The sequence below is a fragment of the Macrotis lagotis genome, chromosome 8 (genome assembly GCF_037893015.1).
Source record: "Macrotis lagotis isolate mMagLag1 chromosome 8, bilby.v1.9.chrom.fasta, whole genome shotgun sequence".
NCBI lineage: Eukaryota > Metazoa > Chordata > Mammalia > Peramelemorphia > Peramelidae > Macrotis > Macrotis lagotis.
In genome coordinates, this window is record NC_133665.1 from 122362187 (window position 1) to 122374931 (window position 12745).

Below are 12745 nucleotides of genomic sequence, written 5' to 3' on the forward strand. Positions count from 1 at the left end.
GTATATATATATATATGTGTGTGTGTGTGTGTATGTATATATACATATATATATATATATTGAAAGTAATCATAGGACCAAACAATTAAACCTTGCACTCCTTAAAATCTTAAGTAGAAGAGTAAACTAAACTGTTTTACGAAAAAAATCTCATCAGAATTCTTTACTAAAGAAAGAATTTAAAATCACCAGTGAGCAAGCTAGGAATATAGTAAAATCCTGTCCACAAAGGGATATTTACCTACCTCTCTAAATTATTTTAAGAATTCTAGAGGCCAGACTCCTAATGAGTTATGGCAGATGGACATGACTCATTATACACCTTTTGGAAAAATGAAATCTATTCATGCTACTGTGGATACATTTAGTTTGTATACAATGACAACGGCACAAAGTTCAGAGACTATTCTAGGTATGATTGATCATTTATTCTATTGATTTTCAAGGATCCCGAAATTTATAAAAACACATAATAGCACTGAATATACTTCTATGGCATTTCAACAATTCTGTATATGCAATATAGTACATATTACAGGCATCCCTTATATACCACAGATCAAGCCTATAGTTGAGAAGAAAAATAGGTCATTAAAAATAGTCCCACATAAACAGATAAGTGCAGATATGGGGAAGCTGATACCAGACTACACTTAAATAAGTTTTGTATTCATTTATTATTTGACTTCAGATGATAAGAATAAAACCTCGGCTGAAAAACACTTTGGTTACAAAATTACCATAAATAATAAACATCCCTAAGAGTATAGAGAAATGGGGAAGGATACAAAAGATGGAGATTGCAAAAGACTTGATAATTACTAACTTGGGATTGAGGGTATGTTTTTGTTTTGTCAACTGATGGACAAACTGTCTGGATATCAGAAGAAAACATCAGACTGTGCAGATCAGATGAATCAAGAAATACAGCAAATTAACAACTTACATTTAAGAAATCTAAAACAGCCTAAGAAGAGAAAAAAAGGAAAGACCATACAAAAGGAAAGCCAATTTGGGAATGGCAAAAGGAACTGAATATTGGACTTATGTGCAAAATCCTCCATGGGTAACAACTGCACTATGGAGAGAAAAATATGACTGTAGTTATTTTGATGGAGAAGCTGAAAATTAATTTGGCATATAACAAAGTTACTAATGGAAATATATAAGTAGAGATGCTGAGAAAATAGGTAAAATTTTTCTGACTTAAATAGTATCACACCCCATATAGAGGAATTTATAATCATTACTGAAAAAAAGAGGTAAATTACAGTTATATTATTTGAGCAAAAATTGTATGATTGGTTGTATTCTCTGCCTGTAATTGGTACAAAGTTACATGGTATTATTTCTTTTTCAAATTTGTTGTAATTATGATATTGATCATTTGTTGTGTGTGTCTCTCATTTTAAAAACTATTTTTTGGTATTGAACATTTATATAATATGGCTAAAGACATACAAATAGGGGGGCGGGTCAGGGCTGAGGGCCGCCTCTGGGATCCGGGCGGGCGGCGGGGGAGCGGGGGATGGTGGGGTGGCGGCTCCCTCGGGCCCCGGCGCGGGCAGTGCGATGTGGCAGGTCACCCCGTTCCTGAACGGCAGCCCCAAGAATGGCAAGGTGGTTGCTGTGTGTGGAACTTTATCGGACTTGCTTTCTGTGGCCAACAACAAACTGGGAATCAAAGCAACAAGTGTGTATAATGGAAAGGGTGGACTGATTGATGATATTGCTTTGATCAGAGATGATGGTGTTCTTTTTTGTATCTGAAGGAGAACCATTTATTGATTCTCAGACAGATTTGAAACTCCCTGAACGACCAACGGGAGCTCACACAGACTGGCTAACCCTCAATGTCGGGCGACGGTACTTTACAACCACACGGAGCACTTTAGTGAATAAAGAACCTGACAGTATGCTGGCCCACATGTTTAAGGACAAATGTGCTTGGGGAAATAAACAGGATCACAGGAGCGCTTTCTTGATTGACCGAAGTCCTGAGTATTTTGAACCTATTCTGAACTACCTACGTCATGGTCAGCTCATTGTAAATGATGGCATTAATTTATTGGGTGTGTTAGAAGACGCCAGATTTTTTGGTATTGACTCATTGATTGAACATCTTGAAGCGGCAATAAAGAATTCTCAACCACCAGAAGACCATTCTCCAATATCTCGAAAGGAGTTTGTTCGATTTCTGCTCGCCACACCAACCAAATCAGAATTGCGTTGCCAGGGTCTAAACTTCAGTGGTGCTGATCTTTCTTGTTTGGACCTTTGATACATAAATTTCAAAATGGCCAATTTAAGTCGCTGCAATCTTGCGCATGCTAATCTCTGCTGCGCAAATCTTGAACTAACTGATCTCTCCGGATCAGTGCTTGATTGCGCAAATCTCCAGGGGGTGAAAATGCTTTGCTCTAATGCAGAAGGAGCATCTTTGAAGTTGTGTAACTTTGAGGATCCTTCAGGCCTTAAAGCCAACTTGGAAGGTGCTAATTTGAAAGGTGTAGATATGGAGGGAAGTCAGATGACAGGGATTAACCTTTGTTTTGCTACATTAAAAAATGCAAAATTGAAAAACTGCAACCTTCGAGGAGCAACTCTGGCAGGGACGGATTTAGAAAATTGTGATCTTTCAGGCTGTGATCTCCAAGAAGCCAACTTGAGAGGCTCCAATGTCAAGGGCGCCATCTTTAAAGAGATGCTGACCCCCCCCCCCCCTGCACATGTCCCAGAGCGTCAGATAAGAGGGGGCTGGAAGCTAGATGACTTCTTCCAAACAAGAGGAGATGTGAAGTGTTTTCCTTGTGACACGTTTTCTCCATCTACTCAGTAGTCTAGAAGAAATAACACTGTAAAAGAATTACAGAGCAGTTAGACAATAATGTATATTCTCAGTACTGCCTAAGGAAAAAAAATCTTCACTTTTTTCCCTCAAGTTGTAAAGAGGAAGCATTTACTTAATAGCTGAATGGAAATTAGATTTTATTGCTGTCTTTCGAATGAGCTGGGAGACATGGCCTGGCCTAATAGTCAGGAATAGTATATAATAGTATATTTGCTTTGAAATCGGCATGTTATGGAAATATCATCTGGGTTTGAAATTCATTGAGGATTTTAATTTATGAAAAGCACAATATATGCAATTATTTATTGAATCTCTAGATACAATATGGATATTTAAACTGTTAAAGTTTGTGCAATTGTGGGGGGGGGAGTTATTGAGGTTACAGCTAGCTTTAGGATTGCTACTGTTACTTTGATTGCCTGTAGAAATTATCAGAATATATGAATGTGGTGGAGCAGAGCTCCCCAAGCCTCTCTTTTCAGGTACATTTTTCATAATGTTTATTTTTTTCCGAGCAACACAACAGCTAAACTAAAGAAATTCTCAGTTCTAACTGAGGTGGGAGTGGGGGGGGGGTGGTTGGATGGGAAGATTCATTATATATCTTTGAATTCAGGTGATAGGATGGGGTACAATGTGCCAGAACCTAAGGCAAAATACAGAAAGAAGAATTTCTTTTCTCAATGTGGGGATTAACTGGTAGCTCCAACATAACTGGGTGGTCCTGGTTGAATAGGATTTTTACCCCAGGCAAATTCCCTTCATCCCCAATGCAGAAGTTAAGTGATGTTCCCCAGACCTAGTTATTGGTTATCTCACAAGGTCAAGCGCAGGAAGATGCTTGAATAACCAAAATACATATATACATTTATATGTAAATCTCAAGGTGCATCAATAATAGTCATTAATTGCAGGTGCTGATGAATCTAGACAATCACTACTAAGGAGTGTGGTGAATCAAATCCAAATCCATGGCAATGAGTGTTGGGAAACAGGAGTGAAGAGGGGAGAACACTGTGTCATTGCAGTTTGGACTTTATAATGGGGACTCAAGGATTGAAACTGATGCTCTGATCACCCCCCACTAAATTGACAGCTGGCTGATCTGAGATGAGATGCCAATCTGTCTGCACTTGTGGCTCTCCTTGCCAAAGATCTGGCCCGCCTGTTTGCAAGTGACCTCAGATCCCAATTCTAGCTCTCCCAAGACCGGGTGCAGGGCCTGTTCTTGAGATTCAGAAGGAAAGAATCCTCAGCCCCGGGCAGTAAGCTATTGGACAGGTTTGCTTTTTTTTTTCTCTTCAATGTTTTCAGGAAGTCCAATAATTCTCAGGTTGTCCCTCTTCGACCTATTCTCAATGTCAGTGGTTTTGCTGATGAGGTATTTTACATTTTCTACTATTTTTTCTATTTTTTAATTTTGTTTAACTGACTTGCTGTCTTATGGAGTCATTAGTTTCTGTAGACTCCATTCTTTTTTTGGGGGGGGAGGAGTTTTCTTCATTAACCTTTTGCAACTCCTTTTCTAATTGGTCAATTCTTCTCTTGAAAGAGCTTTCCATTTGATCAATTGAGGTTTTGAGAGAATTATTTTCTTTTTGCATTTACCCAATTGATGGTGTGATTTATTCTCATTTTGTATTTTTCCAATTGTATTTGCTAAGGATTTGTTTTCTTGTTGCAAGGTATTAATTGTCTCTTCCAAATTTTCCAGTTGATTTTTAAACTCCTTCCTTATTTCTTCAAGGAAGTCTTTCTGTGCTGAAGACCAGATCGTATTCTCCTCAGAGGTTCTAGGTTTTTCTGAGTTAGGGTATTTTCCTTCCTATAATTTTTGTTTTGCTCCATGTTTCTGCTGACTTGTCTTCATTTTGCTAAGACCTTGAGTTGGAGAGGGGCTGGTTCACAGGTGTTTGGATCCCTAGGGGCTTTACTCACTGAGTGCAATTTTTTGGCTGGCCAGTAGGGAGTGGTGGCTGCTTTCTCTGGAGTGTCTGTGACCTTGTTTGAGGCCTTCTCCATTAGCTTGAAGTGAGGGGTTGGAGATATTGCATCCTTTTGCCTTCAGTCAGTGGTCGGCTTTACCCTGAGGTGAATTCATTCCTTTCCCTATTGTCAGCTGGGCTGGTTCTTCTGCTCACACACCAGTGTCTGAGACAGAAGTAGTCTGCAATTGCTTTTTCTGGGAAGAGGCCTCAACTATATTGGAAGTGTGGATTCAGAGTTCCTCAGAACAGAGGAGACCAGGGCAGGTGTTCACAGCTCTCCTGCACCAGAACTCTCCCCCCAGTCCTGTTGGCAAGCTCCAGAGGGTCAGCACCAACACCAGTGCCTCTGCTCCATAGTTGACTCAAGCCCCTGCCATCTAGCCCCAGCCCTGATCCTGCAGGTCCAGCTCTCAGGCCCTCAGGCTAATCTGGCTGATACAGGGCTGATCCACCCTCTGTGCCCAGACTCAACTGTCCTAATTAGTTCAATGCTGCTGCAGGAGACAAATCCTGAGGTATATGTTCTTTCTTCTTGTTTTCTTTCTGGGTTTTGTGGGTTAGATTTCTGTTAGGAGGTTTGTTTCATATGATAGACGGGGAAAGATCAGAAGACTTTAGAACTATGCCTGTCTTTTCTCTGCCATCTTGGCTGGAAGTCCTAAACTGGTTTTTAGCATATTATTTTTCTTCAGTATTTTTTGGTATATCTTTCAACAAGCTTTTGATTTGGTTTTCATGATTTTTCTGCATTGCTCTCATTTCTCTTCCCAGTTTTTCCTCCACCTCCCTTAGTTGCTTTTCAAAGTCTGTTTTGAGGACATCCATAGTCTGAATCCATTTTCTATTTCTCTTCGAGGTTTTGCATATGGAAGCTTCAATTTTATTATCATCTGAGTTTATGTTTTGATCTTCCAGGGCACTAAAGTAATTCTCTATGCTCAGATTCCTCTTTTTCTCTTGTTTACTCATTTCCTCAGCCCAAGAGTAATTTACAGCACTTCCAAGGCTTTGAGTTTTTTTGGGGGGGCACCTCACTGGGACCTTTATTCCTCCAAGGTCTTATGTTTTTTGCCTGTGCTTTGCTATGTAGATGGCTCCCATACTTCCCTCTGCCCTGGGGCTATAAGGAGGGATCTAGCTTGGTTATTTAGAATGGAAGCCCAAACTGCAATGTCTGAGTGTAGGCAAACAGCAGAGTCCTACCCCAGGGAGAGCAGAGAAATTACTGCAGATTTTCCTTACTCTCTTTGGGAATGCAAGCAGTGTTCTCCAGATTCTTAATGGAGTTTCTACAGACAGTGCTCCTTAATCCATACTCATTTTGGGGCACCACAGTTCTCTCCCCAACCCCTTGAAGCTCTCTCTGGGCTGTGCTGGGCTGTGCTGTGCTGGACTTGGCTTGTCTGAGCTGCAGCCACTGCTTTTTTTTCCCAATCCCCGGTCTTGGTGAAACACACCTTTACCACAGAACTTCTAAGTTACCTTGGACTGTAAAAATGTATCACTCAGTCTTTCTGTGGGTTCTGCCCCTCTAAATTTTGGCTAGAGCCATCTTTTTTTGTTCTTTTGGAGGTATGGGGGATGAGTTCAAGGGAAATGCTACACTGACATCTCCATCTTGGCTCTACCCTGATGCCTTGGGTTTCAAACAATCCATTTACCTCCTTAACTTCCTTCTTGTTTATTTTATTGTTAATTTTATCTAAATCTGAAAGTGGGAGGTTGAGCTCCCCTACCAGTAGAGTTTTGCTATCTATGTCTTTCTGTAACTCTTCCTACTTCTCCTCTAAAAATTTGTATGCTATACCATTGGGTACAAACATATTTATTATTGAAATTTCTTTATTGTCTACGGTACAGTTTTAGGAATATATAATTTTCTTCCTTATCTCTTTTAAAGCTATCTACTTTTGGAGCTACTTTTTCTGGGATAGGGTTTGCTACCCCTGATTTTTTCACTTTAATTGAAGCAAAATTTATTTTGCTCCAACCTTTGACCTTTACTCTATATGGGTCTGTCTGCTTCAGATGAGTTTCTCATAAGCAGTGTATTGTAGTCTTATGGTTTTTAATCTATTCTGTCATTAGTTTATGTTTTAAAGGAGAGTTCATCCGATTCACATTCCAAGTTATAAATACTATCCCTTCATTGCTCTTCTTGTTATTTTCCCTCTTTTTTTGTATTTCCCCCTTTTTTCCCTTATCCACATTCCCCAGAATTTTGTTTCTGACTACCACCACCTTCAGTGTGTTTGCCCTCATATATCCAACCTTTCTCACCCTTTTTTGCCCCTTTCCCTTTGTCCCTTATTCCTTCCCTTCCTTCTCTTGGTCCCCTTTTTTCCTCCCCCAATTCCTTTCCCCCTTTTAATACTTGAAAGGTAAGATAAATTTCTTAACCTAACTGAGTTTATGTATGTTAATTTCAAACTAAATCTGATGAGAGTAAGATTCAGGCAGTTCTCAGCTCCTCCCTTCTTCCCCTCTATTGGAATAGATCCATTGTACTTCATAATGTAATGAGATTGACCCCATTCAGTCTCCTCCATCCTCCCATCTCTTTACTTTCCCAATTTTAAGGAAGCATTGCTTTTAAACCATTGTATCTGAGTCACAGATAAGATGTGAGTGTCCATCACTTCTGACTAAGTATATTCTCTCCAATGGAATTATAAATATTGCATCAGTCTTTCTCTCAGGGTAATAGGCAGTTTCATCTTATTGGATAGCAGTTTCATGAATAAATCATGAGTGTCCATCACTTCTGGCTAAATATATCCTCTCTAAGAGAGTTACGATTCTTGAGAGTTATAAAAGTCTTTCTCCCAGGCAGTCATATAGCCATTTTCATCTTATTGGAGAGCAGTTTTTATTCTTTTTGTAATTCCCCTTCCCCCTTTTTTTTTACCTTTCTTTGTGTTTCTTGCATCTCCTGTTTGAAATCCAAATTTGCTATTAAGTTCTGTTCTTTCCTTCAGGAAAAGTTGGAAATCTCCTATTTCATTAAATGTCCATATTTTGCCCTAGAAGAGAAGACTCAGTTTTGCTGGATAATGAATTCTTGGCTGCATTCCAAGCTCCCTTGTTTTTCATAATATCACATTCCTGGCCCTTCAGTCCCTTAATGTTGATACAGCTAGGTCCTATGTAATTCTTCCATTGGCTCCTGGGTATCTAAATTCTTTCTTTCTTTTTGATTGTGGCGTTTTCTCTTTTATCTGATAGTTCTGGGAATTTGGCCACAATATTCCTTGATATTTTCATTTCAGAATCTCTTTCCAGAAGGGCCTGAAGTATTCTTTCAACAATGATTTAGCCCTCTGGTTCCATGCTATCGGGTCAGTTTTCTGTCACTAAATCCTATAATATTAAGTCCAGGTTTTTTTTCTCTTCAGTGTTTTCAGGAAGACTAATAATTCTTAGGGTATTTCTTCTTGATCTGTTCTTGAGGTCAGTGGTTTTGCTGATGAGGTATTTTGCATTTTCTTCTTTATTATGCTTTTATCTATTTTGGTTAATAGACTCTTGTTGTCTCATGAAGTCATTACTCTCCATAGATTCCAGTCTATTTTTGAAAGTTTTCCATTTGACCAATTAAGGTTTTGAGAGAATTATTTTCTTTTTTGGCATTTGTCCAAATATATTTTCCAATTATTTGTTTTCTTGCTGCAAGGCATTAATTTTCTTACCCAAATTTTCCAATTGAATTTTAAAATATTTGCTGATTTCTTCAAGGGAGTCTTTCTGTGCTGGAGAATAAATTATATTCTTCTTTGAGGTTGTGCATCTCTCTGAATTAGGGTTTATTCCTTCTCAGATTTTTTCTATGGTTCCTCCTTTCTGCTGGTCTTGCTTCATTTTCCTAAGATATTGTGTTAGGGGAGGGGATGGTTCACAAAGGTTTTGTGTTAAGATCCTTAGAGTCTTTACTCACTGAGTTTAGTAACTCCAAGTAGGCTGACCAGTAGGACATTCTCTTTTCTTTCTCTGGAGTATCTGTGACCTTGATTTGAGGCCCTCTTCCTTGGCCTGGAAGGGGTGGTAGAAGCTGATGAACTTTTTTCTTTGAAAAAAGGTGGGTTATAGCCTGGGGCAAGGTAACTGCTTTCCCTTTTCCAGCTGAGGGAGCTCTGCTGCTTATACCTAAGCCTTGAGGGGGGGTGTAATTGTGTTTGTTCTAGGAAGAGAATTCAACAGAAATGAAGGTATGGACTCTGAGTTCCTCCAGACAAGAGGAGACCAGTGATTTTTGTCTGCAAGTCTCCTGCACTGGAATTTTTCCTCCAGTCCTGCTGGTAAGTTCCTTACTGTCAGTCTCACAGCCAATGCTCTTTTCCCCAGTTGGTTCATGTCTCTGTGACTGATCAGGTTAGTCCTGCTCTCAGATGCTCACCCTGTCCTGTCCTCCCAGTAGAATCTGCTTTCTGTTCCCAGCTCACCCATGAACCCAGAAGACAAAATTGAGGTAGACTTTTTCTCCTAACTTTGCTTTCTGGGTACTGTTGATCAGATTTCTCTTAAGAGGTTTATTTTATATTATATATGAGGGAATATCAGGCAAACTTAGCACAGTGACTGTCTTCTCTCTGCCATCTTGGTTGGAAGTCCCAAGAGAAAGAAAATTTATATAGTACATAAGACAATTTTTTTAAAATTGAAAGTAATAATCTTTGGTCCTTGTTTACACTCCACAATTTTTTCTTTGGATACAGATGGTATTCTCCATCACAGATACCCACAAATTGTCCCTGATCAGTGACTCTTTTTTTTTGTTCTTGTTTTTTAGGTTTTTGCAAGGCAAATGGAGTTAAGTGGCTTGCCCAAGGCCACACAGCTAGGTAATTATTAAGTGTCTGAGACTGGATTTGAACCTAAGTACTCCTGACTCCAAGGCTGGTGCTTTATCCACTATGCCACCTAGCCACCAAATCAGGGACTCTTAATAATGCAAATAAAAGAATTATTCAGTCAGCATCTAAGGAATCTGCCAACCAACAAAAATTGTATTTGGGGAAGTAGTCTCAGAGGAGTGCTAAAGATATGAAAAAAAGTATAAAACATCCATTTCTGAATATATTCTTCCCCTTATAATCCAATGATCCATTGGATTCTCAATATTGCCACCACCATCAATGAAGTCAATTTCATCATCATTGTATTCTTTAATGTTTACAAAGCACTTTAGCAGACTTCCTGGGCAGAGCCAAAATGGTGTCACAAAGCTAGGAATGTTCTAAAGCTTTTCTCAAAGCAATTTTATTACTTTTTTGTTTTTTATTAGTTATGCAACATATTTATTTTTAATTTTAGTTTATATTTCAAATTATGCATACATTACTAAATAGTCTTGTTATAAGAGTAAACATACCCCCCCTCCACAAAAATAAAAAATCTCATGAAAAATAAACAGAAAAAAATGTGCTTCAATCTGTGTTCAAATATCTTCAGCTTTGTCTGGGGTGGACCACATCCTTTATCATAAGTCCATCATAAAAGTTAATTCCTTATTTTTCCAAATTTGCTGTTGCTTAATGTAATCCCATCCATCCATTCCTTCCCACAATTATTAAATATATTTTCTCTCTCCTTTCACTCTGTCCCTCTTCAAAATTGTGCTGTGGGGAAGATAAATGACACAGTGGACAGAGTACCAGGATAGGGGCCAGGAGTCCCTAAGCCAACATTCTACCCCAGAGACTCAGCAACCCCCCAGTCCCTTGGTCCCAGAGAGGCCACCCAACCTCACCTCTTGCAAAAAGTAAAAAAGAAAATGTGTTGTATTTGACTACCCTCTCCCATGATCCACCCTCTCCTCTATTACCTACATCCCTCCTTCCCTGCCCCATTGCCTTTCTCCCTTTCCCTTTCTCTCCTCTTTACTCCAGATTTCTATACCCTATTAAGTATGTGTGTTGTTTCATTTCTGAGACATTTCTGATGAAAATGAAAGCTCTCTCATTCACCCTCACTTTCCTCACTTCCTCTCCATTGCAAAAACTTTTCCTTGACTATTTTACATGCAATCTCTTAGCCCATTCTATCTTTCCTTTTGCTTTCACCCAGTACATTTTCTTTCATCCATTGACTCCAGTTTTACAATATATTATACCTTCAAATTCAGCTCCCTCATATGCCTTCTCTCTCTCTCTCTCTCTCTCTCTCTCTCTCTCTCTCTCTCTCTCTATATATATATATATATATATATATATATATATATCTGTATATATACATATATATATATAATGTATAAATATGTATATATATGTACCTTCTAACTGCTCTAATAAAAGAGAAGATTCGAATGAGTATTATTGTATTATCAGTGTCATCTTCCCATGCAGGAATACATAATCCCTAATAATTTACTCTACTTATCCACCCTCTCTATGCCTCACTTGAGTCCTGTACTTGAAGATCAAATTTTCTGTTTCAAAAGTAACACTTGAAATTTCCCTATTTCATTGAATGTCCATCTTTCCCCCTGGAAGATGTCTCAGTTTTGCTGGGTAGTAGATTTTCAATTGCACCCCAAGCTCCTTTGACTTTTGGAATATTATATTCCAAGCCCTACAAGCCCTTAACATGGATTTTGCTGAGTCCTACATAATCTTGTCTGTGAATCCATGATATTTGAATTGTTTTCTTCTGGCTGTCTGTTACATTTTCTCTTAGATTGGATTTCTGGTACTTGGTAATAATATTCCTGGGGGGGGTACTATTTTTTTTTTAATTTCTCTCAGGAAAGCAGATCAGCAGATCTCTCAATTTCTATTTTATCTTTTGCTTCCAGGTTATCAGGGCAATTTTTCTGGAGAAATGCTTTAAGAATGAATTCAAGGCACTTTTCCTGATCTTGACTTTCAGGTAGCCCAATAATTTTTTTAATTTGTCTTTCCTGGATCTCTTTTCCAGGTCAGTTGTTTTTTCAATGAAATATTTCACATTTTCTTCTAGTTTTTCATTCCTTTGGTATTTTTTAAATTGTTTCTTTATCTCAATGGGAAATAAGATTAATCATCTGTAAAAGGAATAATAGTAGTTAAGTGAGGAAAATAAAATTCTAAAAATTAGAATTGGACAAAAAAAATAATGACTCTATCAGACAAACATGTGATCAAACAAAACCAAAAGGCTGAAAAAATAGAAGAAAATGAAAAGTATTTTTAGGATAAACAATCAACTGAGAAAATAGATACAGGAGACATAATTTATGAATTAATTTTCTACCTAAATGCCCTGTTCTATAAAAATATCCTGGACAGTATCATACAGGAAATTATCATGGAAAATTTCCTTAATCCTAGATAATACAGTCCTTGAAAGAATCCAGCAATCACTCCCCCCCTAAAAATTCTGGCCTATTTTCAGATTTTTTTAGTTAAAGAAGGGGGGAAATTATAAACAATCAAAAAAAGAAGCAATTTAAAAACCAAGGAATAACAGGCAGGATATGACAGGATTTTTTATCTTCAGCATTAAAGGATCAGAGTTCATAGGACAAAGCAAGTTAGATTACGACTAAGAATCAACTACCTTGAAAAATTAATCATATTCTTTCAAGAGAATAGAAGAATTTTCAATAAAGTAAAAGACTTTCAAATTTACCTGACCAAGAACTTTAGCAATATTATCTCATTCCATCCTACAACAAGCTGGGAGTTATCCAGGGCACTGAAACAAGGATCAATTGACTTTACCAGAGTCATATAGGCACATAAGTGTATGAGTCCAAATATGAACTTTAGTCTTCCTGTATTCCTCATAATGTTATTTATCCATCACAGAATATATATACATATGGAGAAAAACAATTTTGTTTTTTTTTCTTTTCTAGCATATCAACTTTATCTGATTGTATATACCATATCATACACCCAATGTGTGGTATATCATAAAAACATTCCAT

General features: G+C 38.0%; 1 pseudogene; it reads left to right on the top strand.

Moving 5' to 3' along the window:
• Positions 1-1572: 1572 nt before the first annotated feature.
• Positions 1573-2750, top strand: LOC141494951 (BTB/POZ domain-containing protein KCTD9 pseudogene; annotated as a pseudogene).
• The last annotated feature ends 9995 nt before the right edge of the window (positions 2751-12745 follow it).